Below are 21,301 nucleotides of genomic sequence, written 5' to 3'. Positions count from 1 at the left end.
CTACTTTCCATTTTAAGAAACAAACAACAGGTGGGAAACAAAATCTAATCAGCTGAAATTTTAAAAGGCAACAAATTATTTATTCTGTTTCCAAAAGAGAGAAGGCAAATCTTAAAAGCAAGTTAAAACTGCAAACAGTATTTGAAGTAGATCAGCTGGCAAATGTTCTCTCAATGTTATAGCTTCTTATTTAAAAGGACAAGCAAACAAACAAACTCCCTCCAAAGTAACTCCCTTCAATGTCTTTCTCTATCTGTATGAAAAATTTATTTATACAATAAAATTAAATATTGTACAAATTTATTTGTACAATAAAATTAAGTTGGCACCATTTATTCTGCTAAATTCCATTTAGTTTCAGCTAAATCTCATTTGCATAGATTATTTTTATCATGTGTAAACAGGAGCCAAGTGGCAGATTTTGCAAGTCAATCTGGGAGCCCTTTATTCAATTATAATTTGGTTCCTTCTTTATTGTGCTTGCTAAATTTTATTTTGAACAAAAGTATGTTATTCTCACAAGTGACCCAAGTTGTGCATTTTAATGACGTGTGAGAAAACAGCAAATAGCCATTGTTTGAAGCGTAATGTTAACTTTGTGCAAAACATAATTATATTATAATTTAATATTGTTTTTGTTGATTGCTAATAGTGTAAGATTTAAGACTGCAGGCAGAAAACAAGAAATGACAACATGTACAGCCTAAACATATAAGGTAAAGGAATCCAAACGGTATTCCCTTGATTTTGTTATTATTTTAGAAGCTTTCTGTACATAGAACATATTGTTAAAATACATATATTGACATTTACATTTTTATTAGCCAAATGCCCATCATTATGAAAGCTGACATGCAGGCAAAGGGCAGGCTTGCACATTTCAAAGACTCAAAGAGATTTCAATGCATTGTAGGGTCCTTCTCAGCAAGGACAGATCCATGCAGTGTCATGGAGATGAACATGTTTTTCCTTTTCTAGAATGTGTCCTGAAGTGCAGCACTTTGATTCTCCACAAAGTCAGTGATAATATTCCATAAATGGGATAAAATAAAGTGATACATTCAGGAACATTATAGGATGGAATGCTAAAGCTTCTCCCCCTCCTTAACGACTCTAATAATTCCAGCCACTGAGAAACATCTAGCGCTGGGCTAAACTTTCAACAGGGCAAAAGGTCTTGGGCTGGCCCTGGTAGCTTTGCTCTGGAAAGGGCAAAGAAGGGCATTCAGTTTTCACCAATTCCACCACCTACTGAAGCCCATCCTGCCATATTCTATGCTGTTCTGGAAAGGCCCCTGCAAACGACAAAAACAGTTTTGTGTGGGGCATGGAAAACTGATGGTGAGCAGGGTGGTGGTGAATGTTGGATGCCTTATACAAGCAAAGCTGCTTTTCGCTAGTGCAAAGTCTCTATTGAACCCAACTTCTTGGAGGTTTTTTCTGTCTGCCTGGAACGATAGCTGCAGGGACTGTTGAACACCTGGTATGCCACTATATATAATGGGCTGCATTTGGCTTGGTGTGTCACACATTGTTCAGGTCTGATTTGGATTTAGGCCTCTTTTGAATGTATATACATTGGAACCTTCAGTGTTTGGAAACTGGTCCCCATTCAGGGATTTTGTGTGGGATCTCTGACTTTGTGCTCAGGGTAGCAGAAACCACAATTTCAGAGTATTACTAAAGGAGGCCAATCTCAAGTATAGTTGTCTAGTTAATTCCTCCAGAGAGTTTAAATATAGATGATATGTCTACAGTGCTAGGGATAATTGATTTGATGGTTGAGTGACTTTCCCTCTAAGGTTTTCCTGGAGCAAAGGCCGTCAGATTGTAATTCTCAAAGACACAAGTGGCCCAAAAGAAGATTAATGGACTGGTAGCTCAGGGTGGCCACAGTATTTTAACAGTGATCCCAACAGATATGGCTTGAGATTAAAAAAGAATAAGAACTTATAAGAACTTGGGGAGGTGATTTAGGCACAGTTTGACTGCCCTATCATATTTGCCCCACTTCTAAATTTTGATTTACATAAATGTTCGCTACAATTTTAATTGCATTTCTCCTTCATGTTACATTTTACGGCTACAATCTATGACTATAATTGAAAAGAGACTTAATTTTTAATCAGGGAAGTTTTTATGTGTAAAAATATGTATCATTTTAATGTGACAAAAAAATTACTGTGCTGGATGGAGCCCTGACATGAAAATGCAAAGACAGTAAGTGTAAGATATTAGCCTGAAGAAAATATATTTGAAGAGGTAATGATTTTCTTGGACTTATGAAAAGATGTTTGCCAAAGGTCTTTTAACCCTTGTAGTTGCTCTGTCATAGCAAGTACTCAAGTCAGGCTCTTTCATTCCATCTCTCTGAATCGTCCCGCAGAATGTGGTGCCTGGTGCAGAATGCTGAGGATATAAAAGTTTTTAGATATCAAAGCTTGATATGTTTGAAAATGTCCAGGAGCTGTGCCAAAAAAGAATTTTTTTATGGGTGTGTCATGATGTCTGATACCTGTGTGTTTAGCCACAGAGAGATGCTTTCCCATTTGTTTCAGTGGGGAACTGATATACTCATTCATTTGTGCACAGTGATTGGCTTCTTCTAGTAAAATGTATGAAGACATCTGCACAATTTTCTCTGGATTCAGAGGATACAGAAAAAAACTGGGGCTCCAGTAATCAGATTGGTGCTTCTGTGCCCTACATGACTCCATGCCTCTTCGTAAGCTGCCTTCACACTACACTTTATTCCGTTATTCTGCTGATTTCTTATCTGGTGATCTAGCGGAATATAGTGGAAGTTTAGTACTCATTTCTGTGATAAATGATTCCAGAAACAATGTGTTTGTAAGCTTGGGAACCCAGGAAATTGCAGGAGGGTTTTTTTTTTGTTGTTAGCTGCAGCTGTTCACATAACACGCATCCCAGCATGCAATGTGTCAGGTTTTATTGCCTGGCGAAAATTATTCTGGTATTTTGGTATAGGTTGGGTAGCAGCTTCCCTTTCCTCCTTTTCCCGCACACACCCCTGTGTCCAGACACACAACAAAAATAATGTCAAATGCTAAAGGGAGAGGAGTTGCATGGCAACTGGATGAGATCTTAGACCTCCTACACAGTGGGGAACTACAGTGTGCAAGAGTATAACAGGTGAGGGATGAAAACAAGACATTGTTCTTTGCCACAATGTGAAAGACATTTGTGTGAAATGCTGGTATATCAGCCGGGAAAAAACACAGTTCTTTAACACAACAGATACTGCAGTATGAAAGGAATTAAAGAAATCGGGACAGAAGCGCTATCACTGTAATTCATGCAATAAGCCCCAAATGTGAAAGCAGCCCTAGTCTTCATTCAGTTTCCCTTAAAGATCCATGTACATGCCTTGTGCTATCACACCAGAGCTTGCAAAAATAAATAAAAAATAAATCCAGCTTCTACAAAAACTCAGATGCTACATCCAGAATAACTCATTTACATTTAGGACAATTTGCTTAAATGTCCAGAAGCATATTATATGTATAGTGCATTTCCATAGTTCATTCTGAGTAAATCTGAGTTTCCTTAGAATACACATTTGTTTTACCCCACGGCAAGCAAATGTAATGTGTTCTTATGTAATCAGACCGATGTTGTAAAAAATAAATCTGTTGAGGTACAATCTTTTCAGTTATTGTGGTCAACTGTGAAAGTGTGGTGTTCGTCTTTGTATTCTGTGTACCTATCCAACAGTCCATTATAAAATTGATCCAATAATTGGGCTGTGGATGGCAACCTCTCTTGCATTCCACCTCTGCATGTTACTTGGATGGCAGGAAAAGCTCTAACCTTGGACTGAAGGCCACTGGTAGATGATACTCTCAAGGTTCACTAACTTAGTAATATAATACTATGATGAACCAGGTTTTAGTGGCCCAATCTGGAGCCTAGATTTACTTTTTTAGATACAAGTAAAACATCTAGGTAATTAATTTAGTTACTATGGATTATTTCTAGAGCAGACTGGGGAGGGCCCCCATCACTGATATTATTGTTATTTTAATTTATTATCCTCCCTTTGCCTTAAGGTCCCAAAGTGGGTTACAACAGTTTAATTGTCTTTATATCTGAGGAGCAATCTACATGTACAAAAAACTAATATCATTATGATTGCAGTACTGTAATGATGCACAGAGCAGATTGAAGCAATGAAGACAGTTTGTCAATGCTTACTAGTTATATCAACGCAATGCCAAATAATAAATCTCTACGTGAATACATATTCCTCCACTCTATGAACCAGGATAGGCTATCCTCCATCAACTCAAAGGTATCTCCTTGGTACTGGTGATTTAAGCTTGACCCCCACTGCTCTACTTAACTCCTTCAACCAATGCCCCTTGTCCTTAGACGGGCGTTTACAGCCCTACGTTTTTTCTCCTTACCAAATGCGGACAGGGAAGGTCGACTAGCCGGTGTCCCTAAGGACCAAAGGAATTGTGTCTGTGGCTCACCCTCGGCGGAAGACCTTCCCCACGTTTTGCTCTACTGCCCAATTTATACTCAGCCCAGAAATAGATTTCTTAGTAAATGGTTAGAAATCCCTCAGCTTGATTCACTTGATGGAAAAATCATTTTTTTAATGTCAGATCATAACTTGGAAGTAACCCACAAAGTAGCTCTTTTTGTAATAGCAGCAAGAAAACTTAGGGTCAATTACATTGTCCTTCGAGATATTACACAGGCAAGTTCTCTTACATAAGATCCCCGCTTAAATGCTTCCCTTTTAAATGTCTCCATTTGATTTTAAAGTATTGTATATGTATTGTTTTAATTTGCATTGGCCTTTGGTCCTGCAAACAAATCAATAAAGTAAAGTTATTAAAAAAAATTTTTTGCTGTGGATTGGGCATATATTGATCTTAATACCGATATAAATTTAGGGCCAAAATTGATTTTTTTCTAATGCTTGTATTAAAATTGCCAATTAACTTTGTCAAAAGCTTTATAAATATCCAATGAAAGAATGGCTAGAGGGGAATGGTTCATTTGACTGAATTTAATTATACTACACAGCCTCCTTATTGGGTCCACTATAAACCTACCTGGAATTAATCTGTATTGATCTTGGTGGACTAATTTTGTGATTACTAATTTTAACCTATGAACCAAAATTGTTGTAAAACTTTTATAGTCTGTGTTTAACAGTGAGATTGGCTGATATGAATCTGGAGATGTAGGATTTTTGCCTGGTTTTAATAATAAAACCATATGCAAAGTCTTCCAAGTAGGAGGCAATTGAGCCCCTGTTAGAACAGAGTTAAATAACAGCAATAAATGGGGTACTAATAGTTCTTTATGTGTCTTATAAAAACGTCCTTTGAACCCATCGGGTCCTGGAGCTTTGTTAGGTTTTAGTGATTTAGTTGCTTCTAAAATTTCTTCAGCCGTGATTCAGTTTTCCAATACTTCATCTTCTGCTCTAGATAGCTTGGAGGTATTTGAATTATCCTGATAATTCTGAATGTGTAGGGTCTTTTTGCTCATGTTTATATAATTGTTCATAAAAATTAGCAAGAACCTCTCCTATCTCCAAACTGTCATTTATTAGGGGAGAAGTAACATTCCCTGTGTGTAAAGTCCAGATTAAATTCTGCTTTCTCCTTTTTTCATTTGCTAATGATTTAGAGCCCTTTCCATCAAATTCATAGTATCTTTGTTTTGAATATAACATCTTAACCATGGTATCATCTATATCTGCCAAGTTTAATTCTGTTCTTTTTTGTTCCATTTTCCCCTTATTGTTCTTTTATATCCCTGTGTTAGACTTGTCAATTCTTTTTCTATTTCTTCTGTGCTTTTTTCCCCTTTTTTGTGTGAGACCATTTGCTAATGCATATTCCTCTTACCACTGATTTCATTGCCTCCCATCTAATTTCCTCTGATATCTCCTCATTTGTGTTATCAGTAAAATAGTTAGTAAGACCCTCTCTTATTTTTTCCCTACTGTGTTTAGAAGCAATTAAATTTGGATTAAGCCTCCAATTATAACTCCTTTTGGCAGATATTTGTTGTTTCAATATTAAACTTACAGGAGCATGATCTGTAGCTTTTATTTCACAATTTGTGCATCTCTAACTTGAGACCATATAAATTTACATTAAAATATGGTATCTAATTGCGAAAGTGAACCATGTACTCTAGAAAGGAATGAATGACTAAAATCCTCTGGATATAATTCTGACCACACCTCTCTCAATCCCCTTTTATGCATATTGCTTAAAAGATTTTTTTGCTTGTGAGCTTTTTTATTATTTATTTATTTATTTATTTATTTATTTTATTTGTATCCCGTCCTTCCTCCCAGCAGGAGCCCAGGGTGGCAAACAAAGCACTAAAACACTTTAAAGCATCATAAAAATAGATCTTAAAATACATTAAAACAAAACAGCATTAAAAACATTTTAAAAAACAACCTTAAAAGGGGTTAAAAACATTATTAAAAACATATTAAACAATTCTGATACAGAGGCAGACTGCAATAGGTCTCAACTTAAAAGGCTTGTTGAAAGAGGAAAGTCTTCAAAAGGCGCCAAAAAGATAGCAGAGATGGTGCCTGCCTAATATTCAAAGGGAGGGAATTCCACAGGGTAGGTGCCACCACACTAAAGGTCCATTTCCTAAATTATGCAGAACAAACCTTCTGATAAGATGGTATCTGCAGGAGGCCCTCACCTGCAGAGTGCAGTGATCTACTGGGCATATAAGGGGTAAGACGGTCTTTCAGGTATCCTGGTCCTGAGCTGTACAGGGCTTTGTACGCCAAAACTAGAACCTTGAACTTGGCCTGGTAGCAATTGGGCACCCAGTCCAATCTTTTCAGCAGTGGGGTGACATGTTGGCGATACCCTGATCCAGAGATCAGTCTCGCCGCTGCATTTGGCACCAGCTGCAGCTTCCGGACCAACCTCAAGGGCGGCCCTACATAGAGCGCATTACAGTAATCCAGTCTAGAGGTTACCAGTGCATGGACAACAGTGGTCAGGCTATCCCAGTCCAGAAATGGCCATGTTGGGTGAGATTCAATATCAATCTCACTGTGCCTCCTTCCCCAGGTAAGGCACGAGCTGGATTGGACCCTGAACCGAGCTTAGGAAGGAAAATACATTCACACACAAGTGATCTTTGGCCAAAGGTTCCAACTGCACAAAGCAGCCCTCAGTCCAACCAAGCGACAGCCTTGGTCAGATGGACAAGTTTATTTAGGAAGGCACGGTAAACAGTAAACAGATGAAAGACAGAGTCATAAGCAAAGTCGTAAACAGACGTCATAAAAGAACAAAAGGTGCGTTTTCATCCTTCCTGTCTTCCTGTTCTTAAAGTTATCACCCCCCCTTTGATGCAGACCCTTCATGACTTAGCGTATTGGAAAAGAACAAACATGTTTTGTTCTTTTCAGGGTTAAATGTGTCTCTGCAGGGAACACATTCTTTGCCTTTGTCTTAGATACACAAAGGCAATTTCGACAGATTCTAAATGCCAGTACTTTACAAAGAATTAACATATACTTAGCTCAAGCCTGAAGGAAAGACTAAGGAGAGATGCATTTTAGAACACTCATAAGCCTACAAGGGGATAGCTTAGATCCATTTGGGTTTGCCACTTGAGGCACTCATATTTTCCACGCCAACAGCCGCAACTGTCTCACCAGCCGAAGCTGGTAAAAGGCACTCCTAGCCACTGAGGTCACCTGGGCCTCTAGCGACAAAGATGGATCCAGGAGCACCCCCAGGCTACAGACCTCTCTTTCAGAGGGAGTACGACCCCATCCAAAGCAGGCAACTGACCAATTATCCAAACTCGGGAACCACCAGCCCACAGTGCCTCCATCTTGCTAGGATTCAGACTCAGTTTATTGGCCCTCATCCAGCCCACCACCGAGTCCAGGCAGCGGTCCAGAGCTTGCACGACCTCTCCTGATTCAGACGTTATGGAGAAATAGAGCTGGGTATCATCAGCATACTGCTGACACCTCACTCCAAAGTTCCTGATGACTGCTCCCAAGGGCTTCATATAGATGTTAAACAGCATGGGGGATAAGACGGTACCCTGCAGCACCCCACAGCACAACTGCCAGGGGGCTGAAAGACAGTCACTCAATGCTATTCTCTGAGAACGACCCTGGAGATAGGATCGGAACCACTGTAAAACAGTGCCTCCAATACCCATCTCACCAAGTCGGCCCAGAAGGATACCATGGTCAATGGTATCAAAAGCCGCTGAGAGATCAAGTAAGAACAACAGGGTCGCAATCCCCCTGTCCTTCTCCCGATAAAGGTCATCGACCAAGGCCGATTCAGTCCCATAACCAGGCCTGAACCCAGACTGGAATGGGTCAAGATAATCTGTTTCATCCAAGAGTACTTGCAGTTGCTCTGCCACAACCTTCTCAATCACCTTCCCTAAGAAGGGGGTACTTGCAACCAGTCGGTAACTGTCACAAACCAATGGGTCCAGGGTGGGCTTTTTCAGGAGTGGTTGAATCACCACCTCTTTCAAGGTGGCTCGAACCACTCCCTCTCGCAATGATGCATTGACCACACCCTGGATCCACTCGGTCAGACCCCCTCGGCAGGCTTTAATAAGCTAAGAAGGGCAAGGGTCGAGAGGACACGTTGCTGGCGGCATCATCACAAGCACCTTGTCCACGTCATCAGGCTGCATCAACTAAAACTGTTCCCAAGAAGTTGCAGCAGACGTTGCACTGGACACCTCATTTTTTTCATAGTAATTCCTTGCCCAGGTAATCCTTGTAGATTGATATTAGTATCTCCTCCCATAATTATATTAGTTTTTGTGAATGTGTGTAATTTATTCAATAACATATAAAAAATGAGGTGTCCACTAATAGGGGCAATAAAAGTAACCAATGCAATTAATCCTAGTCCGGCCAGTTTTCTTCTACAAAAAGGAATGTTCCTTGTTTATCTGTAAAGCTTCTTCTAGGTTCAAAACCTAAATAATCCCTAATCAATTGTGCTACTCCTCTTGCCTTATTTGACCCTTTTGCTAAGAATTTATGCTTCCATATTTTGTTGTTTAAAAGACCGTCAGTTAATTTTGCACCATGGGTTTCTCAGAGCTTGGAAAAGTTACTTTTTTGAACTACAACTCCCATCAGCCCCAGCCAGCATGGCCACTGGATTGGGCTGATGGGCGTTGTAGTTCAAAAAAGTAACTTTTCCAAGCTCTGGGTTTCCTGCAGCATTAAGATCTTGGGTTGCAGGTTTTTTACCAGTGTGTAAAGTCTATTTCTGTTTATTGCTGAACCTGTCCCCTTTACGTTTAATGTAAGAATCTTCAGTTCAGCTTTTATATTCATTTGAGCACATTACTGACTTAAGACTGTTTATAGGCTCCTTTTTTAGTTAAATTGGGTGGTCGTTTTCCTCCCTTCCCTTCCCCCTTTCCCCTTCTTTTCCCCTTGTGCCAGAACTTCCCTCCCCCTTTCTCCCAGTTAACCCCACCAATACACCCCACCTTTTGAGGCATGGCTACACCATGAATGCAAGTGGTGGGGAAACAGAAATAAACTGAGGAAATACCATTCTAATTATTATTATTATTATTTATTATTATTATTCTATTCCTTCATAGAACAGCCACATAGCTCAGGACTTCTCATTGCCTTTTCTATTTTTGTCCATATGTGCTGCAATGCTGAAACAAAATTAGTTACCCTAGATTAATATGTACAGTATATAATTTTTATCTCCTGCAATTTGGCAAATTGCACAGAGAACGTTGAAGGAGATAGCTGCCATCATAGTTGTTCCTTTCTGCTTTATCCCATCATGTTTTTTGTGGTCTTTTCCTTCTCACTGTCTCCCATTCATCTTCATCACCATCAGATTCCAGGATGTATTCCTCTTTGGTTTCACCGCCATCCACCCCAGCGCCTTTCTTCTCTGGGAGATCCAAATGTGGGATTTTCATGTGTTACTCCCTTGTATGGGACAATGGGGCAAAATGGAAATCCCCCAAAGTATTTAAACCTCCTTCCTGTAGCTTTAAGGTGTACGGTCTCAGAAGCCTCCTTCATTGCAGAGTTTCAGGGAAAAGGTCTTGCAGGACTAAGATTGAGGTATCTTTATATTTAACAGCTTCCAAGCTCCTTAGCTGTTTTAAAAGGCTCTCTTTTTTTGTGAATTTAGCAAAACAATAATGTCCCTGGAGCCCTCTTTATGATCTGGTCCCAATGCTCTGTGAGCCCTTTCAAGATAGTCTTCCGTGAGTGGGAATTGAGGTAGCAGTGACTTCAGCCAATTAACAAGGAATGATTTAATATTGTCTTTTTCTATATCTTCATCCAGCCCACAAAATCTCAGATGCCTTCTGCTATTTCAATTTTCCAGGTCTTCCAGCTTAATTTTGGTCTCTGTATAAGCCTTTTTGAGCATTTTAACGTCTTTTCCCTGTTCCGCCATCTCTTCTTCCATATTTGCTACACTGGATTCCGATTTTTCTATTCTGGCTGTTAAATCTCCCAGCCTTTAATCCAGAATAGTAGCCCAACTTTCCATAAGATCATTTTTGAATACCTGGAGTTGCGTTTGTATTCCTGCTGTAGCCGCAACAGCTTCTTGTATTCCCGCCATGGTTTCAGGCTGCATATTATTCCCGGGCTTGGAGGAAGGTGGCACCATATTTACCAGTGATTCTGTAGATTCCTCAGATATGGGTCTCGAGCTAATGCTTCTCCCCATGGGTCGAAAGTAGTGTGTTAAATTCAGATTTTTGCTTCTAGCCACTCCAGCGATCATTCCCTATCGGGGGTGCACGAAATAATGGTCGGGTTTTAGTGCATTTTGCTCAGACAGCAGGCATAAATGAATACAAGGCAAAGGAGCTCCCAGGCTACACCGCCATCTTGCAGGTGCGCTAGCTCCGCTGTCAATGCTTACTAGTCACGATGACTATGCACTACCTCCAGAATCAGAGATACGATGCCTCTGAATGCTAGTTGCTGGGGTACAACAGTGTGAGAGGACTATTGCACTCAAGACCTGCTTGTGGGCCTCTCATAAGCTTCTGTTTGGTCAATGTAGGAAACAGGATGCTGGACAAGATAAATATTTGTTCTGATCCAGTAGGGTTCTTCTTCTGTTGTTATGCGAAATGACATATTCATATATTCCCCCTGTTCATGTAAGCATTCCTTGATCATAGAAAACTAACAAGTTTGTTAGTTTGTTTTAATGTTTTTGGTTGCTGTAAACCACCCAGAGAGCTTCGGCTATGGGGCAGTATACAAGTGCAATAAATAAATAAGTCAGAGATAACCCTAGGCCTGATCTGCTATCTTACCATGGAAGGTTTTCACATTCTAGCTTGCACTCCTCCCCTTGCATCTTGAAATGGTGCAGTCTAGAAAGTGTGTCATTTCTAGAATAAAAGCAAAACAACCAAAGATCAGCCTCTTCATTCTTTTAAAGTTCTAAATGTGTTCAAAATGTTTACAACTGGGAGTATTGGATTTTAATCATTGTGTGATTTGCATAATAAACCTAAATAACTTAATGTTTCCTGGCATCCGATGTGAGTTCTGTGGCTTGTTATCTAGAATATTTGGGCTTTAAATAATACATCCACACTGCATACTGAATACCATGCTCACACATAAAGAAGGTTCCTGTAATATAAGCATATTTTCTACCGCCCTCTTGCTCCTTCTGGTCCTTGCATATGCTTAGGCAGAAACAATCAAAGTCCTCTTGGAACAAGATACAAGCAAAAAGAGTAAGCAAACTTTTTTCAAATAATGACCTAGTTTCATCCTAACAGACATATTAGAGAGGATTACAATCACTCAAATCTCCTCAGAGTTGGAGGATGGAAAATATCATATCCATGGACAAATGTTTTAGAAATATATCTTGTTTTTGTTTTTTTACTTTTTCTCTAGTTTATTGGTTTGCCCTGCTAACACTCCGTCTATGAGATTTTTCAACACTTCAGGTGACTAGAAACTGTAGATACTATTAACTAGCTATTAAAAAAACATTTGACACCCAAGAATGTTATTAAAGTGATACACAGATAGTATTTTGCCTTGGTGCGACCTGTGCGTCTTGTGTAAACATTGATCCGCAAGTTTTCTGAAATCCCTTTTCCTACATCAGAAACCTCAAATATTCACAAGAAAGGGAAGGCTTGTAACATTTTACTCTGGCCCCAGACAACTCTCCAGAAGTGCAATGTCCTCTATGATCCTGCCCAAGAACATTTATGAAGGACCTCCTTGTTCCTCAACCATCTGAGGTGAGGTGGGTAGCAAAAGAGTGGGAATTCTCAGCTGTGGGCAGCCAGATCATCAAACAGTTTGTATGGGAAGATACGCCTGGTCTTATTATAGCTTGGTTTTTAGTAGGCAATATAGATTTTATTCCAGAATGTACTCTATTGATTTTTGGCCACTCTGCTTCAGTTAACTACTGTTATTTTGTTTTTTATTGGTTGTTAATTTGATTTTTACTTCATTGTGAGCCATCCTGAGTGCATCTGGCTGCAGAAAGGTAGGTTAAATTAGCGCAATAATTAAAATTAAGTATTTGCTGCCTAAATAGTTTTCTATTTTTAAGATTTATAATTCCACTTTCAACCAAGTAGCTCTTAAGTTATTTAACAACAATAATACACAAACACAATAAAATGTAATAAATTACAATATAACAGCAAATAAAATACAAAGTAAAACATTAATAAAATAAATATAAACAATCAGTTAAAAGTAATTTCAACACATTTAAAAGTCAGCTCATGGTTACCTGTCTAAATAAAATTGCTTTCAGCAGGTTATCAGAATAGTGTAATAATATGAATTCTAAGAAGGGTTTGCTGAGTTGGTGGTATCCCCTACTTAAGAAATCCCTGGAGTAGTTAAGATTGTATGGAAAACTAATGCCCCCCAAAATAGCATGTGAGACTGTGTGTGGCTGAGGCCTAGAACATTTTGTGCAAGTGCTAAAAAGAAAGGATGAACTGCAGTACAAACCTATGCATGTTTCCAGGTTTTTTCTAAACTGTTTTTCCACTTCACAAGCAGCTGTCCACTCCCAAACCTTTACTAACCCAAAACTTTACTAACAAGAGAAAAGAGATTGAAATGCAAGAAGAAGGGGAAATAACAAAGAGGAAAGAGACAGGCAGTTTGGGAAAATAAAAAGCCAAGAAAAAATGGGCATGCATTTTTTAAAAAATGGGAAAATAGAGGGACACTCCTCCTCCTACAAAATAAATATTATTTGGGGATGAGATCATTAACCTTCCCTAACCTATAGTTGGGTACTTAAATTACCTGTCCCTCACCCCGCCCCCATAACTGCGGAACTAAGCCAACCCACAATTACCATTGTGGTGACCAAGGTCTGCCCTCTATGACAAAGTTATTTTTATCTCTGAAAAATGTGTTGAAGGTTCTGTTTATATTTACTGTTATGGTATACTAGGGGCTAATGAAGGCTCTTCACAAAACGGTTGATAACAAAAACTGTAGTTGTGCCTATAATCAGGAACACATTCATTATTCACAAAACTTTCTGAAATAAGGTGCAGGTGTCCTACTCAGGCTGAGTTAGGTTTTAAGCTTGGTTGGGATAATACAACCTACAGGGTCCACTGCAGGCTCAGGACAGAGGATGAACTTAATAGGGATGGGGAGGGGGGAGGGGAGCAGGCAGGAGGGGAGGAGGAGGGCAGGTTTGATCATTTACATGTTTATTGAGTTCAGTGGGATTTACTCTGGTGCAATCATGCTTAGAATAGGTAAACCTGACCATGGGGAGGGAGGGAGGGCTGGAGTGGGCAGGGGAGGAGGAAGAAGGAAAAGGGGAGGGGAGAAGGAAGAGAGGAGGAAGGGAGAGGAGAAGGGAAGGAGGGGAAAGGCAGGTCTGATCATTTGCATGCTTATTGAGTTCAGTGGGGTTTACTTCCGTGCAATCATGGCTAAGATAGGTAAAACTGACCATGGGGGGGAGGAGGGGGAGGGGAGAGTAGAGGGAGGAATGGGGGAGAGAGGAGCAGAAGGAGGGGGAGGGGAAAGGAGGGGATTGGAAGGGGATGGGGGAAGGGATGGGTGAAAGAAGGGGGATGGAAGGTACAAAAGGGAGGGGAGGGGAGGGAAGAGGAGGAGAGGGCAGGTTTGATCATTTGCATGCTTATTGAGTTCAGTGGGTTTACTCCTGTAATCATGCTTAGGAGGAGGGGCAGGGAGGGGAGTGGGAGGGAGTAAGGGAGAGGGGAGTGGGGAGTGGAAGGGGAGGAGATTTGATGGGTGGGCGCTGGACAGAGGGGAAGCCCCTTTCCTTTCCAAAAAGAAAAGATTGTGGACAGTATCATTCTTTTTCAGTTTCCTCCACCCTTTCATTCTACAGCATGTAGCCACCCACCCAAATTTAAACCAAAGCTGTTCCTGGCCACATCCACACCAGACCTTTATTCAACTTTAGACAGTCATGGCTTCACCCAAAGAATGCTGGGAAGTGTAGTTAGTGAAGGGTGCTGTGAGTTGCCAGGAGATTCCCCTCACAGAGCTTCAATCAGAGCAGCTGACAGTTAAATCATTCTGGCCACTGGAGCACTGTCAGGGGAATCAGAGTGTCCTCTCAGCACCCTTCACAAACTACACATCCCAGGATTCTTTGGGGGAAGCCATGACTGTCTAAAGTGGAATAAAGGTCTGGTGTGGGTGCGGCCCCTGGATTAGGCAAGCCCAGGAGCTGTCAGTCTGGCTTCTAGAACACTGATGGCTGGTTCCTACTGAGCATGCCCAGCCTTATCTTTGGATTCAATGCTAAATTTCTTAAATTAATTAAAAATCAGCCAGGGATTTTTTTAACTTTTAAACAGCAGAAGATGAAAGTCAGAGTATGGGGCAAAGTCAGTAATAAGATTACAGGTACTCTGTGAACATGACTGCATTTTAATTAATTCCAACAAATTATGAGAACTGAGAGAAAAAAGTCCAAAAGGGGTCTGGTTTTTTCTTTTTATACTTTGAACTCTCGATTCTCTCTGACTGTTTTGTGTATTGCCATGAAAATTGTGAGGATTGTTAAGCAAGTGTTTCTGAGTTCAGGACTATAAATTTTGTAAGGTTTTGTTTTGAAATGAGTTTATGGGAAGAATCAGAATGGTATGGGGATATTTTCAATTTAACATTGTGGAATGCGAAAAATCGATGTTTACTATAGTATACAGCCACTCTTGTGGCTGTATAATACAGACTGATAAAAATATGAACAAGGGTTGTGAAACAGTATCAAATGGTGGCAGCAAAATTATGTGAGAGTTACAGTAACAGGTTACGGAAGCAAACCCATAGCTGTGATCTTAAGAAAGAATACAAAAAGGCACAGGGAGATGAGGCTTGCCTATAAACCTGGTAGATATAGGGCTGAGAAAATAAAGCAGCATTGCTATATACAAGTGTATTTGAGGAAAAAAATAAATATAGACAGGGTGGTGGTGGGGGAGGGGAGGCATGACAGCTTCCACGCAAGAAGCAAAGCCACACTTCATTTCTCTATTGAGCTGATGCAGATTTTTACTCTGTTCTCTACCAGAGAGCATGTGATGCCACTTCCAAATTCAAAGATTTTGAACATAAAAAGAGAGACAGAACAAAGCTATAGAGCATTTTCAGATCTAGGTTAATGGATGTGTCACATGGAATGGAAGATTTTAGCTGAAAGAAACTCTTATGTTAGAAAAAATCTTGATGCTGTGACTAGCTCAGTAACCAACTCAAAAAGGAAAAGATGAATCTGAAATGAGCTGTACAACTTTTAGCCCACCAAGGCAAAAATTGTGTACTAGTCATATTTTACCGTTGGAAAGTGGTTAACAAACCCCCTTATTTCTCGAGCATGCAGTGACAGCAAGAGGAGATTTGTGAAGCCTGGTAGGTGGCTCTACATAGCTGGGGGGATCGGTAATTTACAAGTTTGGGCCTGATCTAAATGAATGCTATAAGCCATTTTTGTGCCATTCTAAAGGCTTTCCGGATACTGTATAGTTTTAAATAACGGTAGGATTTGGTTATGTTTCTTTTTTCCAATGCATGTTTATACAGCCACAACAATGGCTGTATACTATAGTAAACATTGATTTTTCGCATTCCACAATGTTAAATTGAAAATATGCCCCATGCCATTCTGATGCTTCCCATAAGCTCATTTCAAAACAAAACCTTACAAAACTTATAGTCCTGAACTCAGAAACGCTTGCTTAACAACCCTCTCAGTTTTCATGGCGATACACAAAACAGTCAAAGAGAATAGAGAGTTCAAAGTTTAAAAAGAGAGAGAAAAAACCCAGAGACCTTTTGGACTTTTTTCTGTCAGAATTCTCACAATCTGTTTAAATTCATTAAAAATCAGCCACGTTCACAGAGGACCTGTAATGACCTTGCCTTATACTCTGACCTTCACCTTCTGCAGTTAAAAAGTTTAAAAAATGCCTGGCTGATTTTTAATTAATTTAATAAATTTTGCATTGAACTGAATGATAGTATCAGGCATGCTCAGTAAGAACCAACTGTCAGTGTTCTAAAAGCCAGACTCACAGCTGCTGGGCTTGCCTAACTGGGGGGTCACACCCACACCAGACTTGCTTTCACTTGAGATAGTCATGGCTTCCCTCAGAGAATCCTGGAAAGTGGAGCTTATGAAGGGTGCTGAGAGAAGACTCCTATTCCGCTGACAGAGCTCCAGTGGCCAGAGTGGTTTAACAGTCAGCCACTCTGATTGAAGGCCTGTGAGGGGAACAGGGCATCTTCTAGCAACTCTCAGCACCCTTCACTAAGTACACTTCCCAGGATTCTTTGAGAGAAGCCATAACTCTCCAAAGTGAAATAAAGGCCAGATGTGGATGTGGCCAGGGACAGCTTTGGTTTAAATTTGGGTGGGAGGCTACATATGCCTGCTGTAGAATTAAAAGTTGGGGGAAACTCTGAAAAGTAATGATACTGTTCACAATGTTTTCCTTTTGGAAAGAAAAGGGGCTTCCCCTCTGTCCAGTGCCCACCCACCCAATCTCATCCCCTCCCTCTCCTCTCCCTGCCCCTTCCCCGGGTCAGCGTTGGACTACTACCTGGGAGACCAGGGGTTGAATCCCCACACAGCCATGAAACGGTCCCGTTTAGAGAGGGAGCCACGAGACTGAGATGCAGGTGCAAGTAATTCTTGTTTTATTAAAGTAATAGATACATCAAAGGCAGTGTGCTTCATAGGATTCCCCTTGCCAGCTTACTACAATTCCCCAACTAAACTCTACACATGCTCTGCAACGTATGAAGGAAGTTCACTCAGCGCCCTAATAAAAAAGTGGCAGCCTTAAATAGGGAAAGTCTTGGATCATAATCTCTGGCTCCTGCACACGCTCTCCCTCTGCCCTGTCCGTTTCTCATGGTGTCAAGAGCAAGGTGAAGGAGGGCGTGCTTCCAGCGGCTCGTCCGAAAGAACCGGTTCTTTGGCGACAGGCTCAAGGTCAGGGGGCGGAGAAGCATCTGAAGCATCTCCAAAGCTGCTTGGTAAAGGGGGGTTACCGCACGCTCTGAAGCATCGCCCAATGGCTTTACTGGCATGTCTGGGAGCTGCGCGTTGTCCTCTTCAGAGGCAGCGTCATCCGTGGGAACTGGCATGACATCAAACTCACTCCCTTCCTCAAGGTCTTGAGAAGACTCAACAACTACTGGCTCCTCTGTGCCTTCTAACTGCTGGGGAACCTGAAACTCATGCCTCCAATCTGCTCCTTCCCCTTCCCCCTCCCCTCCTCCTCCCCCATGGTTAGTTTTACCTATCCTAACCATTATTGCATAGGAGTAAATCCCATTGAACTCAGTAAGCATGCAATGATCGGACCTGCCTTTCCCTTCCTTCCCGTCTCCTCTCCCTTCCTCCTCCTCTCCCCTCTTCCTTCTTCCTCCTCCCCTGCCCACTCCAGCCCTCCCTCCCCCCAGTCAGTTTTAGCTATCCTAAGCATGATTGTGCAGGGGTAAATTGGACTGAATTCAGTAAACATGCAAACGATCAAACCTGTCCTTCTTCTCCCCCCTCGTGCCTGCTCCCATCCCCCTCCTTCCATCTGCCCTTCCTCCCTCCCTCCTCCCCCCATCCCCTGTGGTCAGTTTCACCTATACTAAGTATGATTGCAGGGGAGTAAATCCCACTGAACTCAATAAGCGTGCAAATTATCAATCCATTCTCAGCAAACTTGCACAGGATCCCATGTCTTACCTCCCGGATTAAAAAGCAGGGAAATTCACTAATAGGCAAAAAACCTTGTGGTTTAAGAACATACCTATAGCCCACAGCTATTTCTGTCAAACTTTAAAAAGCAGGGGAATTGGGCAGCTATAGTGAATGCACCAGGGGAACAGGAGACTTGACCTCCTTTATGAGATATTGGACTGCCCTACAAATTGGTCAAAATGCAAACACAGTTTGGTGGGCCTTTCACAGTCCAATCCACTTCCTGTGTAGCTTGGAAGAATTTGGTAACATGTACCTCTGAATGTATGGTGAGTGGTGGCAGCACCTGCAATCCGCCCAAATAATAGAAAGAAGACATGTGCTTTGCTGATCTTTAGCAGGGAGGAGCAACATTATTAAGACAGTTGATATCATTCAGATGGTCCCTTTAAATATGTTTTATTTCCTTTGCAATTTTGGTGAGGTTTCCTATAGGAAATCATTTTCTTTTGCTTCTGTTTCTGTGAATATGTGAAGTACAGCAACACTTTGCAAAATTAACACTAAAAAACCCTCCAAAAATAATTGTGGAATAATGACACTGACTATTCTGCAAAATAGTCTCCAGTGGACATTGGGAGTGTCTCAGTTTGCACAAGATAATACAGTGGGAGGTGAAATATATTCTAGCAAAATTCTAGGTATGCTCTGTGTTTTTAATTAACAATACCCACCTTGCCTTAAATGCAGTGGTTTAAACATAGCAGGCTGAAAACATGCATCCTCTTTTTTCCAACAGCTAGGGTCATTGCTGAAGTAGCAACATATTGTAATCAGTCTGGTTTTACATCAAACTGCAGTTTCAGATTCAAATTTTAATGCACCCAAAATAGAAATACAACATAACCTCCAATTTGAAACACAAAAGGCTGTCTTCACCATCATATGATATTGACCAATAAAAAGGCTTTGAAATTGATAAAAATAAATTTGACACAGATTTCTAGGATGAATAATGAGGGAAATAAAATTTTCTAGATTAGATTCTCTGTAGAAACAGTAGTAACACAGGAAAGAAAAGTAAGAAAAACACCAACAAACATACAAAAATATAATTCTCTATCTTTGGAGATGGCAGGTGTTGCCACCACTCACCATATGCTCAGAGGCGCATGTTACCAAATTCTTCCAAGCTACACAGGAAGTGGATTGGACTGTGAAAGACCAACCAAATTGTGTTTGCATTTTGACAAATTTGTCAGGCACTACAATGACTCAGAGAGGAGGTCAGATCTCCTGCTCCCCTGGTGCATTCACTATAGCTGCCCAATTTCCCTGCTTTGTAGAGTTTGATAGAAATATCTGTTGGCTATAGGTACGTTCTTAAACTGCAAGGATTTTTTGTCTATTAGTGAATTCTCATTATGGGTGATTGCTAATGTTAGTCACACTCACAAGTAGATCCTCTGGATATAAGCAAGTCCATTGGTTGCAATGTGTCTGTTCTGAGTATGACTGAGCTGGATATCACCCCAGGGTTTTTCTTAATAACTCTCTTCCTGCTAAAAACCCAGAAATAGTTTTTTGCTCTTGTTGGCTCACTGCATTTATGTCTCCAAGGCAAACTGCCTGACTGTTCGGTGCCTGTATTCTTTGTGTATGTTTGGTAATGCTAGCTCAAGGTCCCTGAATAAAATAAGATACATCCTAAGCAAAAAAAACCCAACACCTTACACATTGTGTGTACCCCAGGTTTTCACAAAGCCTGGTTGCAAAGACTTTCTGAGATAGTGACAATTGTGCCCTCCCTTGACCTTTAGAATGAATACCAGTGAGGATTTGCAATATCTATAATAGTCGTGGGATGTAGCCATGACAATTTTTGTCCTTTGCTTCGAGTACTCAGAAACTGAAAGCTACAGAACTGTTATGGGAGTGCAATACTTCTTTTCTCTGTTTATTAGAATCCCAGTGGGGCCGATCAGCTCATTTACAGGCTATGAAATAGTAATGACCTTTTATTTTCATGATCTTAGATAATCAAATGAATAGATATCTCTGATTAACATGATCTTCCATTTGTTCATTCCTCTTTGGGTCATTTTGAGCTGTACATGAACTTTTGCAGCTCCATTTAGAATCTATGGAACTTCTAATAAGTCACACAAACCTTTGAACCACTTTGTCCTTATGTTGCACAGAAACATAAGGATATTTATATAAGAGTACTTTTTGGGAAGTAATGGCAAAATGGTTGCTCATGCTATATGTTGAAATTACCATTGCTTTCCAAGTCACTCTCATATTCTTTTCTCATGAACTTACTTATTTACTTACTTGTTAAATTTATATCCCCCCTTTTCTTCCAGTAGGAGCCCAGAGTGGCCTTGACAGTAAGGTCTTTATAATCATGTAAGGTGTTATGCAAAATCATTTAATACATTGGATCAAAACTAGCACTTCTCTTCTTAATGCCTTCTTTGATCATTTAAAGTGTCAGGCAGTCTGATCAGCAACCCAGTCAAATTGAAGAGCTTGGCTCTAAGCTGATTAGGTTCCATGATCTTTATTGGGTTTAAATAGGCTTAAATGTACAAACTCTGGCTTAATGAGACTATAGGTCAGGCCACAGGGCAATTGCGGCCATAACAGGGAAATAAGGAGATGAGACACAAAAGTTGGATGAACTATGGCCACATTAACCAAACAGTCCTGCAGTGGAGAAAGTGGTGCAGAAGGCTAATTAAAACATAACAACAGTGGGTGAACCACCCCTGCTAAGGGGGATGGGTAGTTTCCTCTATCCCTTCCCTCAAGCCTCACCCTTTCAGGTGAGGGGATGTATTGCCCAGACTAAGTTGTAATGCCCAAGGGCAAGGTATTTTGTGGATTTGGATACGATAATGACACAGATGGGGTGAAATGTGTAGAGATACACAAAGCAAAGCAGTCAATCTTACATTCCTTCTATTGTCAGGGAACCCTTCAGAATGATAACAAATGGAGCCCTGTAAGAGCTTTTGTACAGATCACACCATCCTAGGATCTTGGGACCTACACTGAGTTCC

The sequence above is a fragment of the Rhineura floridana genome, chromosome 5 (genome assembly GCF_030035675.1).
Source record: "Rhineura floridana isolate rRhiFlo1 chromosome 5, rRhiFlo1.hap2, whole genome shotgun sequence".
Classification (NCBI taxonomy): domain Eukaryota; kingdom Metazoa; phylum Chordata; class Lepidosauria; order Squamata; family Rhineuridae; genus Rhineura; species Rhineura floridana.
Note: the sequence above shows the minus strand (reverse complement) of the source record.